We start from the raw sequence: 20307 nt of genomic DNA on the forward strand, positions 1-20307 counted from the left end.
CAAATAACAAGAGTTTAGCAAAAAAAAAGTGGTTCCTGAAATCACATGTGGACTAGACGGTGGACTCCTCTGGTTCCTGGGGATCCCAAGAAATACATGCCCACCCACCCCCACCCCCTACTAGTTGAAGGACATTTGAGAGCGCCTGGGGGTTCTTTGGAATAAACACTCTTAGAGATGCAAGGTTACCTAGAATCCTAGAGTTTTGCTGCTGGAAGATGGGATTAGACACTACATATACGAGGAAGGTGTCAGTGATCTAGTGATGAGCTTCCCCAGCTCTTCATGGAAGATTTTCTAGCATCCCCCATATTTCCCAACCTTGGCACTTGGGGGAAAAAATGTTATTTTAAAAAAAAGTGGAAGGCCACCAACGTTTAGTGATATATGCTTTCCAATAAGCCTATAGTTTGGTTTACTCACTTTAAATGTTGAAAGTAAAGACAGGAGGGCCTGAGCCATGCAAAGTAGGCTGCTGGTGATGGTGTCCTTTGGCCCAGCAGCCCCAGGTTCTAAGAACACCCTGCCTCCTCACTGCACCTTTTCCCCCCTTTCCTGGCATGCTTCCCACTCTTCTAGTTTATAATATATTTATTGTCTCCCTCTGGCACAAGAATGACCTCCAAGAGGACCGGGAATTTGGCTTACTTTGCTCACTGCTACATCGTTAGCATCTAGAGTAACACCTGATACTCAGGCTGCTGAATGACTGTCTATGAGGCAATGCGAGGTTTACAGTAAGCACCCCTAGACTGCCAATTGTCCTAGTTCCTACTCCATCATCATCAGTGCAGGTTAAGCCAGAGCCTCCCTATCTGGTCAGTCCTCTTCCTCACCAGTAGCCCCAGGCAGATTCCTAAGCAAAGCATTTAAGCATCAAGTCAAACCGGACATCCTCATGTCAGGGACTCGAAACCTTACCCTTCTTTGGAGGAGACTCTGACCTCATCTCTTCACTTGGATGACTGCTCTCCCCGTCAACCACTCCTCCCCACACCCTCAAAGGGCCACATGCATCCTCTTACAAAGTTGGTTTTAAGTTTTGTTGGAGGTCGGGATTTTCAGAATATCTCTTGTTGGACACATTTAGCCACAAAAATCCCTGGAAAGAATTCTTTCCACAAGTAAGCATACCTTACGTCTCAAATGAATACAAGTACATGAGTTTGAATGACTTTATTTTACTGCACAAATATAACTCTGCCATCTTTTGGGCAAAGCATTGAAGAACTGAAGCAAAACAGACGGAAAGGTGGGAGCCTGGGTCCCAGCCACGTAAAAGAGCATATGGGCTGCCTTAGCATCAGGACACAGCATTCCTGGGAAAAGCAACTGCTAAGTCCCACCATTTAGCTCTACTATCAAGCAACTGATTACTGCCCCCCCCACCCCATTGATCCGTCCTCCATTATCACCCCTCTCCCACTGATAAGCCAGCTGGAATATAACCAAGTAAAAAGTGGCTTTTTAAAAACGAAAACCATTTTTTAAATGTTTGTGTCTCAGGGTAACACACAGGCAACCCCAAGGATTCCAAGGCATCCCACAAATTGTATCAAATGGGAGTCACCCCTTCACTTGGCTGTCAGCAACATGGCACAGAAACCAATACCCTTCTGCTCACCACCCAGGGCCTGCCACCCAGCAGACACTCCATGAATATTTGCTGGATAAATGCCCTTAGTAATAAGGAGTTTTTGAGATTCCTTGGATCAATCAGCTCCAGCCAAGAGCTCAAAAAAAATCAAAATAGGGCAATGTGGATGGAACAGGACTAAAATCTGGTGCCAGTCACTGGCCCATTGCACAGAGCAGGCTATTGATAGGAACTCACCGACCAAAACCCACATTCCGGCAGGGATGAGAAGAGCAGTGTCTCTGTGTAAAGTATCTCTACCACCCCAGAATGTAAATACCTCCCCCGCAAACTGTCCTTCAAAATGCTTTTTTGGCAAAAGTGCTTCCTTTCGATTAATAAAGTCTACTTTTAAAAATAAAAGTGAATTAGACCTAAATCAGAAACAGAATTGAGAACAGATCACCAAACTCAGTCCCTGCAGGATCTCATCTATCTAGCAGGCCACTTTGAGTAAAAGGACCATTATCCATGGTTTTTGTACAAATACATTTCCTTCTTCAACGGTACAGAATTTAAATTCCTGTAAAGCACAGCACACCCACACACCAATTAATAAACCTGTGGCTCTCCTCTCCTTCAATAAGTGAGGCCGGTCTTTTGAGTACCTTTTAAATAACCTCTCAAAGCCCCAAGGTTTTGTTTTTGTTTTTGCTTTAAACCCCAAAACTCTGCAGTCAGGAGTCCACCAGGGTAAAATGAACTAAGGGAGACCTGGGAGGATTTTGTTCCCATTTACGTGGTTTAACCCACTGGCTTTAAAGGAGTTGCCAAGTTCCTGAGCAGCACTCGGACCCCTCTCTGGCCTCGCCCCTCCCCCAGGGGAAGGCGCAGCGACGTGGCCACCAGGGCTACCCGGCCCAGCGTCCGAAGCCCTAGCGGCGATGGTGGTGGCGACCACAGTCTCTAGAGACAAAGTTCTGTAGTGCACTGACTTCTATCATATTCAGAGTCGGAGTGTCTCAGAACTTTGCCTCAAAAGACCAAATAGGCTGTCTTCCTCCAGAAGTTTCTTCCTGCAGGTGTGCTCCCCCACCCCCAACTAAGACAAAGAAGAATAACTCGTTAAAAGCAATTTAGCTCAGGATGCGACCGATAATGGAACGGGTCATTAATTATGGAAAGTTACTGCCGCAGTCAGCAGGAGCAAATGCCCAACAGAAATGGTGTTTCAACAGCCCGGTTCGACAAATTCTGGTTGCAATGTCACAGCAAACAGGCTGCAGTAATCACACCCCCTCCCCCTCCTTCCAACCCATCCCAGATTAGAACTCATTCCCGGTCGAACCCCACCTCCTCCTCGGTCCTGCTATTTAAACTTTTGCCAGCGGCTAACTCAACGTCATCCAACTTGTGGCAACTTTTTACCTTCCCATCTGGAAAGTTGGTGGGGGAGGGGACCGCACGAGGACGAATTCTCGGAGCTGAAAGTGTTAACGGGGGTCGAATACAGGCCCAGGAAATGCCCTACAGATGGGATGTCCAGGAAAGCAAGCGTTTGCGGGGCCGCCACAGCGTCTCCCCTTCCCACCACTTTATTCCCGGTCTTCGCGTAGCCCGCGCCCGGCCCCAGAACTCGCGTCTATGCAGTCTTCTCCCCTCCGCTCCACCCACCCACTCTTTGGGATTCTCCCTGCCCCATTAGGCAAAAAGATTCCCGTGGAACCCGTCTGCACACAACCTTTCCCCTTGCACACAGCCCCCTGTTCGTAGCCCCCGCCCTGCACCCCCTGCCCCTGCAGTATAGACCACCCTCCTTCCCCACCCCGACAGCCCCCTCCCCCTCCATACCGCACCTGAACAGCTGTTGCACCCGTGCAACAGGTCTGGAAAGTGTCTTCCCCACCTCCCCCCACCCCGAAACCTCCCGTCACCGTCCCCTCCGTTACGTCCCCCCAGAGCCAGGGCCGGAGGTGCAGTGGACTGCGCCCCCCGGACCGGGGTGCACAGGAGGCTGGCAAAGTGCGGGGCTCCCAGAGGCGCCCGGGGCTGGGGGCGGGTGGTCGCGCTCCGGCCGACGGAGGCCGGGGTGCCCTCCCGTGTGGCCCCTTCCGCGCCCGCCGCAAGCTCCCCAGCCTGCCACTCCAGCGCCGGCCGCCAGGCATTCCGGGCGGGCTCCCCCCTCCGCGCTCCGCTCCGCTCCCTTCCATCTTGACTTTTGCCGACGTGGAAATTTTGGGTTTGGAGACGACCTGCGCTCTTATTGGCTGCCGGCGGGCGGGGTCGGAGGTCACGGCTGCTCTCGCTATTCCGCGCCAAGGGGAGCAGCACAGCGGCTCGTGTCAAGTCAGCAGGTTCCCTCCGCCTCCCCCGGGGTCACGTGCGCCCCGGGCGGGCCCTGGAGCCGCCTCCTTATGCAAATAGAGCGGCCGCGCGGGGCAGGGGGCGGGGCCGGGGCGGGAGTGGGCGGGGCGAGCGGGGCGGGGGCGGAGGACGGGCCGGGGAGGGGCTGCGAGGGGCGGGGCGCTCCAGGTAGCCACCTGGCTCGGCGTCCTGCCCCGCCCCCCCGACCACCCCCCTCTGCTCCCTGCCGCTTTTGCCTCTGGCGACAGACTACCGGCCCCAGTTCCCAGCCAGCCTCGGTTGGCCCAAGGATCCCGCGGTTCGCAAGGTGCCTCGGAATGCCCGCTTCCTTTGGAGCCCCTTCCACCAGACCAGACCTGAACCCAAACCCAGGTTGGGCCCGGGGTCTTTCCTGGGCTGGGGAGGAGCAAGACGCGCCGCTGCCTGCAGGACTGAGAACGAAATGGAAACCTCGGGGAGGGCAGTTTCCTCCTCTGGCAGGGAGTTAGAACTAATAGCGAGATTCCCGGTAAGAGAATTCTAGGACAAAGCAAAATCAAGAATTCATCGGGATTAAAAGTATTCCCTTTTAATTAACTACCTACCCCTATCCCCAAATATAAAGGGGCTAAAATGCGAACTAAAAGTGCCAGTTCTGGTTTTGTTTTGTTTTGTTTTTTTAACATGTCTACAAGAACTAACCGAGGGCCGGTCCGTCTCCACCCCGCCCTCTGCTCAGCACTGGACACCGAGAGTGGACTGGACACGTTCTCCTCCCCACATCTGGGTGGAGGTGTGACTCTGAGAAGCTCCGAATTCCCTGAGAAGTCACGGGCCATATAAAAAGAATCCGTTCTTTACGTGGTTCCCCAAGCATGCCAAAGGTGCTTTTCTAGAAAGAAAGGGAATCGATGAATGGCCACATGACCGGGATGTCTTCCCTCCCTCCCCCTTCCCCAAGGAAAAGAAAGGAACAGCATTGCAAAGGTAGAGCCCATATTATAAGTGCTGACTCTTTGATGGTTATTGCAGTATCTGCCAGCTTCTAGTCACCAAGAAAAAGGAAAGGAGGTGCATTTTTTTGTATATAAAGATTTCTCATGGTTAGCCTAGTTTTTTCCTTTGTGTAAGAAAATATCTGTATCATCTTTATAAGTTTTCCCCTCTAAGTCTGACCGAATGATACAGAAAAGCCAAAAAAAAAAAAAAAAAATTTTCATGGGAAGATTCTTACCTGTAACATTCCTCCTATCCTCTCTTCTTAATTTACTCTGTCCTTCTCCCCATTTCCCCCCCAATGGAAGGATAAAACATTGCTCCTTCCAACTGTTTTATCCTCAAGGATCTTTCTCTCCACTCTCCTCCCTCTGCACACTTGGCTGTTTATCTGACCCCTCCCGGGTTTGCGGGGGCCTCTCCCCCGGCATTGTCTCCTCCGGCCCCCCACCCCCTCCTCCGCCAAGGCCTGCTGGCAGTGCTCGCTGGGCCTATGAGTTGGTCCCGGCTCTGCCGCTTGTTCTGTTGTGTGCACTGGAATATTGATTTTTCAGTGTGTGTGCGCCGGCTCTGTAAAAATCAATATTTCAGTAGCTCGAGCACAGCCCAGGGCCGTGTAATGGAGCCGGCCTGCTGATGTAATGTGCGGGGTCCACCCTCGGCGATTGAGGTCAGTCAGAAAATGGCCGCGTGTTTTTCTATTTCATTGTTTTGCTTCACAGAGAAGGAAGGAGTGTGCGTACCGTGGTGTTCATCATCTTCCACGACAAAGTAACCGTAGTGCTGCTGTTGGGTAACACACAAGCCATGTTAGAAAATGATCCACTCTTAGGCAGAAAGGAAATGATGGAAAACCTCTGATTATCCGCTCTAAAAACTCCTGCATAAAACATTGGGGAGGAAGAAGTTATTGTCGGCCATCAATCCTACCAGATTTCACAATGAGTAAATACAAACAGGATCACTCCAGGAAAGGGCTAGAGTTTATTTTTTATTACTAGGTATGCAGGTCATTATTAATCTGCAGCCCCTAAAATAGGCTTCTCATTAATGAGGGTAAGAGATTTCTGGGATGATTTGAAGGAAAAAAATCAATAACGGTACCACTTTAGGGGTCTTCATGGAGTTTACTGCCCATGTGAAAAGACATTGGATTTGGGGCCAGGCCAGGGGGTGCTGGCCACACATGCCCCACCAAGGGGGCCTTTCCTGGTCTGTTCACCTCTCTGGGCCCCAGGAGCTTTGTCTATAAATTAAAGGATTAGACCAAATATCTCTAAAAACTCACTAGCTCTAACACCTATGATTGTACAGAAAAAATAATATAGCTAAAACCTTCAAAAAATGCGATTAAGTCAAGCATATAGTGTGGATAAGAAAAGTAGATTACTACCAGAAGTGTTGCAGAAATGGTAAGTAGGTATTTTCCTGCTCTAGTTGTGTGTTTTATTTCTTTTAAATTATATTCCAGTGCCATCTTATGGAGGGTAATTTGACCATTTTTTAAAAATGTACTTCTTTTGACTTAGCATTTCTAAGAGCTTTTCTTAAAGAAATTATTAATATCACTAGAAAGATGTTTATCACTGCCAATTTTAAAATATTGAGACATTAGAAACAACCTAAGTATCCAATAATAGGGGATTTAGTAAAATAACATATGGTATTGGTATGTGGTATGGAACACAGCTATTTAATATGGTAGTGCTGAATGGGTATTAAAATAATGTGGAAGATTTGCATTTATTGCCATGTATGCACTATTCAAATCTCTATCTATAAATGTCTCTCAGTGGTAAAGGATATGGGCTCTGGAGCCAGATGGCTTGAGTTCGTATCTCTACCATTAACTAGCTGTGCGGCTTTGGTCACCTGGAAAAGAGATGTATTTGTTTCCTATTGCTGCTACAACAAATTATCACAGTGACTTAAAACAGCACAAATTTATTATCTTGCCATTCTGAAGGTCAGAAGTCCAAAATGGGCTTCACTGGGCCAAAATCACGGTGTGGACAGGGTTATGCTCCCTACAGAGGTGCAAGGGGAGAATTTGTTCGCTTCCCTTCCCTAGAGGCCACCTGCATTCCTTAACTTGTGGCCCCTTCCTCCACGTTCAGAGCACAGTTCCCCAACCTCTGTTTTTGTGGTCACATCTCCTCTGTGAATCCTACACTTCTGCCTCCTTTTTAAAAGGATTCTTGTGATTGATTGGGCCCACCTGGCAAATCCAGTACAATCTCCCCAGCTCCAGATTCTTAATCACATCTGCAAAGTTCCTTTGACCCTGTAAACTGACATACTCATAGGTTCCAGAGATTAGGATGCGGACATCTTTGCAGCCTTTATTCTAACCGACCGTGTTGGATGAGAATCAAGGTGTCACAGGATTGTGTTCCTTTCTGAAGACTCTACAGGAGACCATCTTCTTGCCTTTTCCAGCTTCTACAGGCTGCCTGCATTCCTTGGCTCATGCTCCCCTTCCTTCAGCTTCACAGCCAGCAATGGTAGGTCAAAGCCTTCTCAGATTGTATCACTCCCACTGACTCCCTTTTCCACATTTAAGAACCCTTGTGATTCCGTTGGACCCCCCTGAGTAATCCAGGACACTCTCCCTATTTTAAGATCAGCTTCTTAGCCACTTTAATTCCATAGGCTACCTCAATTTTCCTTTGCCATGTAACATGGCATATTCATAGGTTCCTGGGATTAGAACATGGACATCTTTGGGAGGCTTGTCGTTCTGTCTGCCGTACTCAGGATAATGGTAATAATCTGCATCATGAGGTTGTGAAGAACATCAGAAGAATCAATGCATGTAAAGTGTTTAGAACAGTGCCTGGCATATAGTAAGCACTCCATACTAACTAGCCTATAGTAAGCATTCCATAAGAATTATCTATTATAGGGTGCCTGGGTGGCTCAGTCGTTAAGCGTCTGCCTTCGGCTCAGGTCATGATCCCAGGGTCCTGGGATCGAGCCCCGCATCGGGCTCTCTGCTCCGCGGGAAGCCTGCTTCTCCCTCTCCTACTCCTCTGCTTGTGTTCCTGCTCTCGCTATCTCTCTCTCTGTTAAATAAATAAATAAAATCTTTAAAAAAAAAAAAGAATTATCTATTATAGTTACTATCTGGAAAGGAAATACAGACTGTAAAGAGTAGTTGCATCTAGAAGGTGGGATTAAATTTTTACAGTCTTCATGTTGCTCATGTTTGTTTTTCTTTTTTTCTACCATTAACATGTATTGCTTGGGGCACTTTAAAAAAAATTTAAAGGAAAATGAGACAAATGAATAAAGGAGGGTTTCATAGTATAGTGAGAAAATAATGTGATATGGGGTTAAAAGGCTCAGGTGCTCCTCTCGGCACAGCTGCTAACACAAATTTTGACATCGGGCATGTTACCTTACCTCTCTGCGTTTCAGTTTTCCTCATCAGTCACATGAGGGAGATGAACTGTATATTTTGCAAGGTCCTTCCAGTTCTTAGTGTATAAAGAATGCCTACAAGATCAGTAAGAAAAAAAAAGACAGCCCTACAAGGGAAAAAAATGGATACAAAGCATAAGCAGGCATTTCACAGAAGAAGAAAAACAAATGGCAGATAAGCATAGATCAATATGTGAAGCCGCATTAGTAACAAAGAAATGCAATTTAAGTGAGATACTGAGTCAGATACCATTTTATACCCACTAGGCTGGCAAAAATTCAAAAGTCTAACAACATAAGCAATTGGAGATGATATAAATGAATTGGAATGTTTACACAGTGCTGCTGGGAGTATAAATTGGTACAACTACTTTGGAAAACAATTTGGCATTACCTCGTATTGTTTATCATGTAAAGGTGAACTTTCACATAGCCGGTGTCCAGTGTATCTACCCAGAGAAACTTTGATACGCCGGGAGACGTGTATGAGAATGGTCATAGCAGCCCTGCTCAGAATACTGAAACACTGAGAACAGCCCACAGCAAAACAGAAAAATTGTGGTCTATTCACACAATGGATTATTCTACAGTCACAAAAATGAATGAACTACAGCTCCTCACATGGCTATGAATGAAGCTTAGAAACACGTTAAGTAGGAAAAAAACAAATTCCAGGAAAATACAAATATATCATTTTTATAAGTCAAACACAAGCAAAATCAACCTGTATTTTTTTAGGGATTCTTAATAAGTGACAAATTTTAAAAAAGCAAGGAAATGGTAAGCAGAAAATTCAGGCTAGTGACTATTGGTGAGGGAGAGGAGGGAAGGAAGTAGGGGGGTGTAACTGGTAATGTTCCAGTTCTTAAATTGGACAGTAGGCTCATAAGTGTTCATTTCATTATGCTTAGTAACTTGCATATATGTGAGATGTATTTTTTGTATGTACAAATATTAGATTAAAATTATTATTTTTTTTTTTTTTTTAAAGAATAGTGCTCAGGGTCTTCTGTGTTCTGGTCCAGGATGCTTTACTTCTTATTGTTGATGCTACAACTTAGCTTAGATTCCTTTCAAACTCATAAAAGCGAACTCTGTTGCCAATTTGCTATTTGTAATCCTGCTGGTTAAACAGACTTCTTAACAGCCACCTCTATCTGGGCTTGTGCAACAGTTGTTTTCAGTTTATGCTTCCAGCGAACCTCCTATTCTCCCGAGATCCATACCCCGAAGGGGATTTTATGCCAGCAGAAGCAGGACCTCCAGAAGCCTCTTGCAGCTTGTCTTCCACAGGCCCCCAGAGCCAGCCGTATTTTGCACACCTTCTGCAGTAGGGGCTGGGATGCACAGTTCATAAATTTCCTGTCCAGCCCGGGTGAATTTGTTACCGCCCTGATTCATTGCAGTTTTGAATTCAAGGTTGCAGAATCCCATTCCCTGTTCCCTTGACTTGCCTTCCGTCACTTCATAAGGTTTGTCCATCTAGTCAGGGTCCAGAGGGGCTTGGTCTCGCAGTCCTGTAGTGATCTTGGCATTCGTGTTATTTTTGACTTCCATCTTTGATGCTGTGGTCTCCAAAGAACAAACCAGCGTTGCTGATTTGGTTTTCTCTTTCCTTCAGTGAAGCGTTGAGAAGCATTTATCAGAACTCAGGGGTACCTTAAATACCAGTGTTTCCGATGGGAGGATTGGCTTGCATTGGGTTTGCCAAGTGTGTGTGGGAGGATGGCTGAGGGGGTCTTCGGGGCAGCAGTGACACCTGGCATCCGAACATCAACACTTACCTCTCTCTTTGGACTTTGGACACTAGAGAGCACATCTGTTGGGTGGAGTACTGGTGTTTAAGACTCACTACCTGGGCGCCTGGGTGGCTCAGTCGGTTAAGCGACTGCCTTCGGCTCAGGTCGTGATCCTGGAGTCCCGGGATCGAGTCCCGCATCGGGCTCCCTGCTCGGCGGGGAGTCTGCTTCTCCCTCTGACCCTCCTCCCTCTCATGTTCTCTGTCTCTCATTCTCTCTCTCACAAATAAATAATAAAAATCTAAAAAAAAAAAAAAAAAAGACTCACTACCTAATGTGAAATGGCCCCTGACTCTTATGCTACTTTGTGTGGGGTCTTCAGTTAGGGAGGCAAAGTTATTTTTTTTTTAATTTTTATCATGAAAAATTCCCCAAAATACACAAATGGAAAAAGAATACAATATAAATAAACTCTATAAAATAAATCTAAAAATTATATAAAGGGTGTGATGAAATCTATTACCCCTCACCAATTTCAATAATTACAAACTCATGAATAGTCTTGTTATTTTGCTCCCCACACCCCCTTCAGGATTATTTTGGAGCAAATTCCCAATATCACAGGGTGTAGATGTTGTGAATGCATCATCATGATAAGCAACCTCGAAGATCCCAAGAGAGTATTATGAATGGTAATACTGAGTACAATTCCTCTTTGCAACATGATTACGAGCTATTTATTTTAAGCAGTTAAATAATGAGAGGCCAGAGTTCTTCACACTTAAGACCACCTTTAACTTCCCAGGGAAGGCTCTTGGGTAAATTCAACATGCGGAAAATCAACGCAGGACTTTATTTGGGCGGTGGGGAGTGATAGAAGACTTTGTTCAGATTTCTATTTCTTCAGTCTCACCAACAGAGTATTTAAAAAGTCAACGAAATAACATGAGGTCTATTATAGTAGTCTTAGCTGGTCTCTATAATCCATCCTACCTTAAGTTATCTTTCTCAACTCCACCTTTTAGTAAATGCGGATGCCTATTATGTGCAAACGACTAGGCACAAGAGGGAATTCAAAGACAAATCAGATATGACTCCTGTTCTGTAATGAAGAATTTGTCTGGCCTTTGTCTTGGGCTCCTGGGAGGGGTTTCTAAGTCCTTGGAATTTTCCGAGTGATAAGGGTACCTTTGTTATTCATGGTGGACCTCAGGATGACGGACACCTGAGTTTATGATAACAAGATGACTCAGGAGCTGGCTGGTCATGAGGGAGAGACCCAACTATGTAATTAGAGGGTTGGGTGTTCGATCCATATGGTATCAACCTGATATCCAGGGAAGAAAGAGGGATTTGAGATTGAGTTCAATCATGTGATCAATGATTCAATCAATCAGGCCTGAATAATGAAACCCCAGTAAAAATTTTGGACACCCAAAGCTCAGGTGAGCTTCCTGGTTGGTGAACACATCAGTGTGCCCAGAGGACGATGCGTCCTGAGTCCACATTAAGAAGACATGGAAGCTCTGTGTTTGGGACCCTTACCCTATGTGTCTCTTCATTTGGCTAGTCCTGATTGACATCCTTTTCAAAACTGTAATCATTAGCATAGCACTTTCCTAAGTTCTGTGAGTCCTCCTACTGAATTCTCAAACTTCAGGGGCTCATGAGAACCCCTGAATTTGTAGCCAGCTTGTCAGAAGGGCAGGCGGCCTGCGGACCTCCTGCAGGGCAGCTGGTGTCTGAACCTACAGTGAGGATAGTTTTGTTGAGGATGTGCCCTTCACCTGTGGAGTCTGCAGTAGTTCAGAACTGCACTGCAGTATTGCTGCTCCTACCTTCCAGAATTCACAGATTAGTAGAGAAGGTAAGATACAGATGTGAATAAAATTAAAAGTGTCGTGCAATGCGGAGGGGGGGAGGCTGAGTGGCTCAGTCGGCATAGCGTCTGACTCTTGCTCTCAGCTCAGGTCTTGATCTCAGGGCCATGGGTTCAAGACCCGTGTTGTCATGCAACAGTTACAGATGTGCTCCGAGAAACAAGAGACCAGAAAAAGAACTCAGAACTAGGGACACTGGAGGAGGTGTTGGAGAAAAGATGGCCCTTGCCTGGAGCCTTGAAAGATGAGTGAGATTTGGACTTGCAGAAATTGTAATAAATATTTATTGAGTGCTTACTCTGCATCATGCTCTGTTCTAGTGCTTTACATATAATAAATTATTTAACATACACAGTCCTATAAGGTTGCATTCATATTATCTCTCTCTTACATCAGAGTACATTGAGGCACCCAGAGATCAAACACCTTCCCACAGGTTGCATAGCTAGTAAGTGGAGAGCTGAGATTTAAACCCAAACAATATGAGGCTAGCACCCACACCTTTAACAACTACGCTTGACTGCCATTCAAGTAAGAGGAAAGAACATTCCAGGAGGAAGGAATAGCAGAAACAGCTGGGAAGAGAGAGGTAAAAACATAAAGGAAAGGAATAATGTTGGATAGGTACTTTGAATGCCAGACTAAGGGCTCTGAACTTGACTCGGGAGGCACTGGGGCACCAAAGGTTGTTTTGTTTTGTTTTAAAGTTACTTTTTTATATATATTTTTTATTTATTTATTTGACAGAGAGAGAGAGAAAGAGAGCAAGCACAAGCAGGGGGAGCGGCAGAGGGAGAAGGAGAAGCAGGCTCCCCACTGAGCAGGGAGCCCAACATGGGGCTCGATCCCAGGACCCTGGGATCGTGACCCGAGCCAAAGGCAGATGCATAACCGACTGAACCACCCAGGTACCCCTTTTCTTTCCAGGGGGACACCAAAGGTTGTTAGGGACAGGGCTTTGTCATGAGATTCTGTGGACTTCTAGGCCCTGCAATCATGTAGGGGATTACCATTGAAAGCATGGGCTGCTCTTCCAAACCAGGAGACCGCTCTTCCCTGCTAAAGAACAAATCACTTTCTACTCGATACCCCAGTTGTGATGTATAGACTAGAGGCTCCAAAGGAGAGCCTCTCATTCTTACTTTTTAATCTTTCCTGGCAGATGGCGTAATGTACGCTATAGGCACTCGAGTGTTTGCAGAGTGAGTGGATATTATACTGGGTTGTACCATATCAAGTTGCTGATAGTTGACCCATTTCAACCTACAAGAATGGCAATTCATTATGGTTTCAACTTATTTTAAGACATTGCATTACAGTTATTCACAGAGACTGACCAGTGTTAAAATTCAAGTACATTACTGCTAAAGGCATTAAAGTAGGTGTTAGAAATTTTATAAGGGACTATTGTTTGGTTACAAATAATGTGCAGAATTTAAACTAGAACATATATATATATGAATATTGTAGTATAGTGTGTATACATAGATATAAGTACATATATTGTACATTTATGTATAGATAATATACATGTATTAGCATATCGTGGAATATATGCATGTATGTATATACATAGTGAGAGGGACACACACACAAAGGCCTATCTATAGGTTATTTCTACAAGAACTATTATCCATGCAATCTGATCTTGATGTCAAATCAGAAGGGGAAAAGCCATTCAAATCCAGTTTATAAACGTGAGATAAAGCTCAGTACAGTAGATCCAGAATGAAGAGGGAAAAGAGAAACAAGAAAATTGGATGAACTTTATCTCATAGTTGATGTTGGATACAGTGTTTCCGAGAGGATTCTTTCTCAGTGGGCATGAAGAGGTCATTTTTAGCTGCTTTCAACCAAGAAGTTAGGAAATATTAAAAGTTAGGTAGGTGTCACCTTGGAGATGATGCCGTCAATCAAAGGAGAAAGACGAGCTGGTGTGTCAGTGACCCTCCTAAAGCAACAGAGACCTGCCCACACACGGACCCTCTCACTGAGCTCCTGGCCGCTTCCACAGAGGGTCAGGCATCAAAGCTAAACCCCCGAGGGTGGCCATCATCTGGGCACCTTAACCGCCAGGGGTGAACTAATGGTTCAGACAGCGCAAGCCAAGTCTGGAGCACGCAACCCAGACTTTGCAGCCACCCCGGCCTTCCAGGGAGGAAGTTTATATGTATGTGAGAACCACAATTCAAGAAAAGTCTGTCTTCATTCAGTGTGTTTGTTTAGTTTAATTGAATGGGAGACTGTAGAAGGCGATTTATTCCAAAAAGCGGGTGAGAACTGCTTGTTGCTTGCTGACTGTCCTGAAACAAAACTACTGGTGGGAAAGATTTTTCCTAACGATTCCCTGCAAAACAAAGTGCTCTAAACTAAACATTAATAGAGATCGTGATTTTCAAGCTAGAGAAGTAGAGAAGCTGGATTACATAGGTGATCATCTGACTTTCGATTTGCACAGAAAGGTGCTCGCTCAGAGCATCTGAAGGTAAGGTCTAAATTGAAGTGCAAATGCCTCCCCCCCCAATTAAAAAATATGTATATTGATCAAATGGCATCAGGTGTATCTCATATTTACAAATCACTGGGCAATTCTGTTACAAATTTCAAGCTATTTAACTTCTCTAACACCATAGTCAGAAAAACCCCAGCTTCTAATCGTTAAACTTAATCAGTACTGATTTTGTCCTTCAGATGCTGATCGTAAAAAGTGAAATCTATCATGTAGCTTCCTAATACTCTGCTAAAGATGTATAAGCCCCCTTGGTAGCACCTTTTGAAAATCAACCTCCCACTATGCCCACCCGGAAGAACCACACGTACAAGTACCCTCAACCTCTCTTGAAATCCCTCATTTTTGTGTCCCAAGGAAATAACAGTACATTTCTAGTAGAATCACTCTTCTTTTTCTCCAGGTTCTCAGTTTTCTTTAGGAGGGAGGAAAGATTTGAGGAATCAGTTCTTCAAGCTGAGATGTCTCACAGGGTCTTGCTCACAATCCTACAAAGCCTGGAGGCCCCTGCTCAGCACCCCAGGTGCTTACTCTTGTGTTCTTCCCTCCCTTCTGTTTTGTTCCCCTGCTCTAACATGAGGAAGAGCCTGTTCTTCCAGAAGCCCCTCTTGCCAGGAGACATCATAAAGCCCAAGGAAAGCCATATAGCACAGACTTCTCAAAAGAGAGGCTAATGTTAAATTCTCAGAATTTTCTCCCCTGATTTTCAGTCTACTTAATACCTTATTCCCATTGAGGCTAAAAGGTCCGGACAAGTGTTTGTTTTCCTGGCCTTTATAGCTTCCCTCCCCTTGCTTCTCTCCACTCTATGACACTTTTCCTTTTTTTAGCAATAAAATAATGATATAGCCACTCTGCTGGAATTCTGCCTCGAACTATATATAATAACACCCCCACTCCCACACTCAGAGCTTCCCACCCTCCCTTACCCTTCTTCTGACCATCTGACATGCTTACTCAATGATTTGTCTCCTCTTTCTCCCAGAAACTGTAAGCTCCCTGAGAACAGAAACTTTGTCTTTGACCCCTGCGTCTCCAGAGGGCCAGCACACACACATTGTCCACATTCTATAAATATTTGTTAAATGTGTGAATAAATGAATAAATGAAGGACAAACTTGCATAAAATAAATTTTCTAATACTTTTTCATGTAACAGTGTGTTGAATATCTAGTAAAGAATTACCCAACAGGTATTAAAACTGTCAAGAACATTCTAAACCTGCCCCTGAATATAGTAGGAAAAAAGATGACTTCTGCTTTTAGAAATACATTCTTTGTGGGAATTTTTTATTTTTTAAAGAAACAATCTGTTAGACAAAATATGTGAAACCTTTTTATTTAAAGCCTATAAAATACAGAGTCATATCATCAAATTCAATGAGTTTTTCTTTCTTTGTATGCCTCAATCACCACCAACCTGATATACGTCTTAAAGTAATTTTATTATTTTTGGAGAGAGGTCACCTTCATCAAAGATCATATGAATGGCACATATGCCTTTTTAAGCCATTTCTTTTACAATATTGACTACAGAGGGACGCCTGGGTGGCTCAGTCTGTTAAGTATCTGCCTTCAGCTCCAGGTCATGATCCCAGGGTCCTGGGATCGAGTCCTGCATTGGTTTCCCTGTTCAGCGGGGAGCCTGCTTCTCCCTCTGCCCCTCCCCCCTCCTTTCTCTCTCCCTCTCTCTCTCTCTCTCTCTCTCGGAAAAATAAATAATCTTTAAAAAATAAAATCAAATACTGACTACAGAATCATATGGTACTTTCTAAAAGCCTCCAAACCAGTCAGAAAGTTTGTTTCTCTAAAAAAATGAAAGAAGAAGGAAAGGGGGGAGAATATGTGGGAACCTCATTTAATCTTCCAGGGTGATTCATTTTTTATAATTGTATTTCTCCATATATTGTCAATGGCACAGTACAGTGCTGGATTTACTCAGGATCAAGGAATCTCTTATTAAATCAAAAGCTGATGAGTGTATTGTAAATGCAGCTCAGTTCAAATTGACCGGCCTGTACAGCAGAGCTAGCTCTGCTCCGGACTCAGTTCTGTCTATTAGATACGAGTTGGGCTATCCGGAATTGGTCCTGAACCTCGGGCCTACTTCTACCCACCGATGGGATTCGGCCTGCAGGATTCAGTGCTGCCAGAGCAGGAGAGCCTTTTGCAGGATGCAGAACACCACAGGGTCCAGTGTTCTGTGCCCCTCATGGCAGTTCTGCCTTCCTTTTGGCTGACCAGGCACCACTCGGTCGCTTTCCCCTTTACGCTTCAGTAACACTTCCAACAAATCTCCCTACAGCAGCTATCACAGAGTTTTGCGATCATTAATTTACACCCAGGACTACTGCTGGCCTATATGGCACCTTTGTGTAAATTAGAAAAAGACACCCCTTCCTCTGAGGGAGTCAGAGAAAGATGGGATATTAGGAATCACGTATTTTCATCAAGTTGAGGGAGAATAACAGGGCACCGAGGACACTCATCTTCCTTCCTCTTCAGCCCGCACCTCCACCACAAAACAGGAGAGGGATAGGTCGACAACAACAGTTTTTGCTCTTAAGTTCAGTTGTGAGATATATCTTGTTCACAGGAGTGAGGGTTTTCCTGTAAAGACCAAATCTCTTCCAGAATAAATGAAACCAGGGCAGCATTTTGCAGGAGAAAGTTGGTTTTTGTTTTTGTTTTTTTTTTTAGAGACAAGGCACTTGATTTTCAAGTGCGTGCTTTGCGGGTTGTCAGCCATTCAGTGATCTTTTACTTTTTTAGAGATGGTCTGGTGCTTTGGCTTTTCAAAGAGAACAAGAGAAAAAAATGCAATGGTGCTTTCTTCTTGGGCCTGAGACCATTCCAAAAATAACCTGATCATTTCTCCCTCCTGTGAGCTCTTTGGGAAAGGAGGGAGACTGCAGGGGAGAGGGGAAGGGACTGAAGTGTGAGAAGGGGGTGAGAGGCAGTTGCTACAGGAATCTCCGTAATACCCTGGTGAACCGTCTGGATGAACTGGCGCACTGGATGCTCCTCTCCTTGGTCTCGGCCAACAGGGTGTACTCTCTCTGGAGACTCCTTTTCTCAGTGAGCTAGAGGCTCATCCTGATGGAGGGGAGTTACACGGGCCTTTCCACTCCCTTTTTCCCAGCCACGCTCTGGGTGCTTGGACGACATGTATTGCTACACATAGCAGCATGGCTATAGGGGCCCGTTTCCCGGAGTCGTAGGTTTTAACCCTAGAGCTAATCTATTTCAATGTTTTCAAGTCTCTCTGACATCACCTCCTGGTAAGAAAAATATTTCGTGGGGCACCTGGGTGGCTCAGTCGGTTAAGCGTCTGCCTTCGGCTCAGGTCATGATCCCAGGGTCCTGGGATCAAGTCCCACAACGGGCTCCTTGCTCAGCAGGGAGCCTGCTTCTCCCTCTCCCACTTCCCCTGCTTGTGCTCTCTCTCTGTCAAAGAAATAAAATTTTTTACAAAAGAAAAACATTTCGCATCACAACCCTGTACACACATAACTATATAAACCTAGATTTAACTGGAACAAAAAGTTTTGGAAATAACATTTAGTCATACAACATGGAATGCACTCTAACATTTTCTATTCTATTCTCTTTTTTAAATGCTGACCAGGGCGCCTGGGTGGCTCAGTTGGTTAAGCATCAGACTGCTTGATTTCAACTCGGGTCATGATCTCAGGGTCGTGGGATCGAGCCCCACGTCAGGCTCCATGCTGAGTGTGGAGCCTGCTTAAGATTTTTTTAAAAATGCTGATCACAACTCACTAAATGGATTTCGTAATTCACTAAGAGGCTGAAGCCTACAGGTTGGGAATCACTGATCTACTTTAATCCTCTTATGTTATAGAACAGGAAACCCAAGTCAAAAAAGGTTAAGTGATCTGGACAAGGTTACACAGCCACTGCCTGATGGCAGAACCAGGATGAAAATCCAGGTAGTGAAATCGTCTAACTCAGCTAATTATTAGTAATAAACACTGCTCTTGCAAAACAATGAGCAGATGCTGTGCTAGTTCTGTGAAGGGTGCCCTATTACAGAAACACATAGATTTTGTTTTAACGGTGGAAAATCAAAGTCACTTAAAGGAGAACTAAACAGAATGTCATCCCTCGGGGAGACTGGGTGGCGCAGTTGACTGAGCTTCCGACTCTTGGCTTCCGCTCAGGTCGTGATCTCAGGGTCATGGGATCCGGCCCCAAGTCGGGCTTCGAGCTCAGCGCAGAGTCTGCTTAAGATGCTCTCTCCCTCGGGCGCCTGGGTGGCTCAGTCGGTTAAGCGACTGCCTTCGGCTCAGGTCATGATCCTGGAGTCCCGGGATCGAGTCCCGCATCGGGCTCCCTGCTCGGCAGGGAGTCTGCTTCTCCCTCTGACCCTCCTCCCTCTCATGCTCTCTGTCTCTCATTCTCTCTCTCTCAAATAAATAAATAAAATCTTTAAAAAAAAAAAAAAGATGCTCTCTCCCTCTGCCCCTCCCTGCCATGGGTGCTCTCTCTTGCTGTCAGATAAATAAATAAATAAATAAATAAATAAATAAATAAATAAATAGAATGTCATGCCCAAATCCTCACACGCAAATCGTTTTCAGTTGCAAACTCTAGTGTCTAGAGGGCTGTCTTTCTGTATATATCAATATAGAGAGAAATATAAATATGTTTATTATATATACTATATATTTATTACAAACCTAAAAAATATAATTATGTATTATATATATATGTATATATAAAGCCTGTGTGTCCTCCTGTTCCACCCAATTTTATCCTGTTTAAAAAAAAGTCTGCTTCAGCCAAAGCAAATACCCTCTTTTCCTCTCTCCCTCCCCTTCCCTCTCTCTCTCTCTCACCAGCAACAAGGCTGATCTCCAGCCTGTCCAGGATACAAAACTGAGGATGCAGCATGCTGATTTTGCCCATGGCTCTTTTTTTTTCATTGATAAGGTACCTGTTCGCCGGTTCATGTGTCAGCTGTTGAAAGCAGCAATGACCTTTCCCAACAATTGGCCTCTGTCTTTACATTGGCTTTCTGCACTTGACTGGGAGCCATGAAGATCACCTTTAGGGCACCTTTCAACCTATTCCTATGAAATGGCAGCAGAACAGAAAATGAACCAGAAGTAAATGGACATTTGTGGATACGCTGAGGAATAGATATGGGTGCTTTTAGCTTGTGAACGTGAGAATGTCACAGGTTGTTTCTGAACATGTTCCAGCTGGAGGCAAAACAAAATGCTTTGGGGGTAAACATATGGGCCACGTGTGCAGAAGCCCTGAAAATTAGAGATGAAAGTTATATATGCAAAATTACCACAGAAATTCCTGCTGTGATCATTATGAAATTGCCTTGGAGTGTGGGTTTCTGGCTCACCTTCCAGGCTATCCAATTGCTTTCATAAAACTCTCGGCAACATTAGCCCCTCTTCCCTTGGTCGACCTTACACCTCAGCACACACAGTAAATGTCATGCCTGTCCCAAGCCCTACCTGTGAGGACAACCGTGTAAGAAATGATTCCTTTCTGGGGGAACAGGGAGAATAAATCAGAAGATTTGATTATAACCTTTAAAAATCCATTTTTAAAAATCGGTACATTTCAGTGCCTTCTAAAGGCAGGCATCTTTAATAGTACCTATAACTATGTGTGCTTTGGCAGACACATGTTGACTCTTACAATGGGCAGCTTCCGTCATATCCGTATTTATGGCAAATATGTTAGAATGTAATCCATCCCTGTGTCTGTGAAGGGATCATCAATTACAAGTTCTCGTTTCCCTCTCATTATATTGCTTTACTTCTTTTCAAAGAATGACATGGAAATTGCCATGAGATGG

The sequence above is a fragment of the Neomonachus schauinslandi genome, chromosome 12 (genome assembly GCF_002201575.2).
Source record: "Neomonachus schauinslandi chromosome 12, ASM220157v2, whole genome shotgun sequence".
NCBI lineage: Eukaryota > Metazoa > Chordata > Mammalia > Carnivora > Phocidae > Neomonachus > Neomonachus schauinslandi.